We start from the raw sequence: 3,230 nt of genomic DNA, 5'->3' as shown, positions 1-3,230 counted from the left end.
CATTATGATTAATAATCTTTTTTATATATATTACATATTCAAATGTTTTTTCTATATTTTATAAAAAATATAATAACTACAAAATTGTAGAGAATTCAACTAACACTATTTATAATCATTTTTAGCTTTTATAAGATACGAATTACATTTTTTTAGAATATTCTATTAATTTGATAATTAACACCATATGCTCTATAATCAACGTTTTTCAAATATAAAACATTTCATACAGAGTAAAAAATAATATCAACGCGAAATAATCGCTCACGTTATTTATAAAAATTAAGCAGAAACTGCACATATGTACATATATAACCTTTTTATCTTTCTCTACAATAGTATGATTTCCACAGTTAATTTATCTAATCTAGGTATTATTTTATCACAATTATATAACTTTTTTTCTTATAAAAAAAAAAAAAAAATTCAAGCGATTAATAGCTTCATTAATTATAGAATAATCCTATACAATTTTTTTATCTAAACCAGTCTATAATTTTTATAGTATATATTAAATTAATTATGCAGTCAAAATAATAATACGATAGTCATTATTTATATTAGACACTTCTGATAATTTTTTTCTAAAATAATTATAATTTTTCCAAATTTTAAATACACTCTTTTAAACATTTTTTCTGTATGGTTAATAACATTAATGCATGTTTTTACTATTTTCTTAATGTTAATCAGTAAAAGAATTGTAAAGCTTTTAGCTTACGTAATTGAAGATAATCTCTTTACGTAAAGCGTGAAGGTATATTCAATAATAATATTAAAGTTCCAGTTTTATAAAGCATTGAAAGCAGAAATGTAATCATCAACAGCGACTAAATTCTCCAAGGCTTTGTCAACTGTAGTCTTTGAACCATCGCTGATATATTCTGTTCAAACGCAATACCCTATACCGTATTATGGTTTAATAGTAGACAATGATCCTAGCTTATATTTAAGACAATAGTACCTAACAAAAACTAATTATTGCTTATTAAATCTATTATATCTCATATATTATTTACAAGCGTTATATATTATCTTTTTTAAATGAAATGCTAATAAATTCTTAATTATATAATTAAATTTAAAAAAAAACTATAAACTGGTATAAGTTTAAATAGCCTTTTAAAAAACTCATCATCAATAAACATTGAAAAAATCCAACTAAATAATGACAATAAATTGCATATTAAATATATAATCAAACAAATATGAATATTGATTTATGAACTTATAGCTTAAAGTTCTTATAGTGATTCTAATGTACTAAACAAATGTATTTATTTTATTTACAAAATATTACGCTTTCATGATCTAAATAAACAATTAAAGATAGTGTTTACTTCTCATTGAAATAAAGACTCTTCACCCATTATTCAAAACGGAAATTCTCACCGATCTGATTGATCGCAATGTTTTGTTTCCCATTAATTTGTTTAAATATAAAGAACTTTAAATAAAAATTTGGTTTGCATACTCATTGTTATTTTCTATTTTCTATTTAAAATTTAAAATTTTCAATTTATTTGCATACCAACAATTATAAACAATAACCTATAAACAGAAGAAAGAATAGAGAGCATTCGCGCTTAGCAATTCATAAAATAAACAGAATTGAAAAATATATTCGCAAATCAATAGAGTTCGATCAGTAAGTAGCTTTTTACCCCTGAGTTTTAAAACTTTTTTTTTTATTAATAAATTCTGAACTTTGGTCTTTGTTTGAAAAAGCGACAAATTGTTCCTACCGTTTGCAATTGCACCGCTGAAAACGTATTGGCGCAAAAGTCAATTGATCTAATCTCAAATGGTAAAAAAAGTTTATGGCAACAATACTAATAAAGTGACAGAAAACGGTTTTTCTGTAGAATCATATATGACTGGAACTTGGGAAGCTTCGTACAAAGAGTAGAACGTCATCGTGCAACAACAACAAATTGTACATTTGATTAGAATCCAAGTTCGCACGTATTGAGTAATGTATAAAAAAAGTATTAACAAAACAAAAAAAGATTACAAAGCTAATGGATTCGAAGAAATACTTTAGGGTAGCGTAGCCAAAATGTTAAGAAGCTTTCTACAGAAAGTTTTTTCCAGAACGCATGACAGTATTTTCCATGCTGTTAATTGTAGCCCTTCTGTATTTTCTAGTTCACTGAATTAAACATACATTCAAGTTAAGTTGTGGACTGATGTTTGTGAAGCAATAATGCAAATGCAAAAACTATATACCTATAAAAAAAAAATAATAAATTTGCAATTAAAATGACTTCTTGTCTTGATTCTACCATATAGTGTTTAATAGCAAAATATCTATGGCAAATGAATTAAAGTAAATCTCCAGTAATTCGGAGAAAACTAGATAAAATAAAATGCATTATGTGCCTTGTAGTTCGGATCGACTACTGATTTACTAATCCTTAACACATGCTAGGAACATGTCTGATCATTGATCTTGGACACACTTTACTACGCTTTTTATCATTTAATTTATGGATTACTTTAATGAGTAGTAAATATATATAAGACTTTTCTTGTATTTTTAATATAACTCCCTTTATCCAAATATCTCAGTAATTCGAATTAATACTAACTTTAATCAATTCGGACTAGCAGGGTTCTATTTTATTTTAATTTTATAAATTATTTATTATTTTTGCAGTAGAACTATTTGTATGACGGATATATGAAGAACATAGTAAGTTAACTAAAAAATGAGAACATTGTCAATATCTAAATTGATTTATTGTAGTAAACGATATTGAATATATTTTCATGTTCATGTTTATATGTTTTTATATAGGTTTTGACTTAAATACAAAAATATGCAACTTGGCTCTGTTTACATTTCCATAATGACATGTCGCTGTGTCCAATCAACAACAACGCTCTTATCAACATTTTATTACTTATTGGTTAAACGAAATTATATGAAAGCTATTTACTTTTTAAAACAATAACCTTTTGTTACCATTTTAATTATACTTGTGATTTTTATTACTTTTAATTTTCAATAACATTTCAATTTTTAATTTCCATGTAATAATAAGAAACAATAAATGTTGAGTATGTTAAAATGTTGACTAGAGACGCAGCAACATTTTGCTAGAAACATGTCGCTCTTAGCATGCCCATTTAAAAAGTATTTATTTGCTCGTATTCTATTGCTAGGGAAATTTATATATATGAGTTTGTATTTTTATATTTTCACAATAACATTGATATCAAGCAAT

The sequence above is a fragment of the Teleopsis dalmanni genome, chromosome 2 (assembly GCF_002237135.1).
Source record: "Teleopsis dalmanni isolate 2A chromosome 2, ASM223713v2, whole genome shotgun sequence".
In the NCBI taxonomy this organism is placed as follows: Eukaryota; Metazoa; Arthropoda; class Insecta; order Diptera; family Diopsidae; genus Teleopsis; species Teleopsis dalmanni.
Note: the sequence above shows the minus strand (reverse complement) of the source record.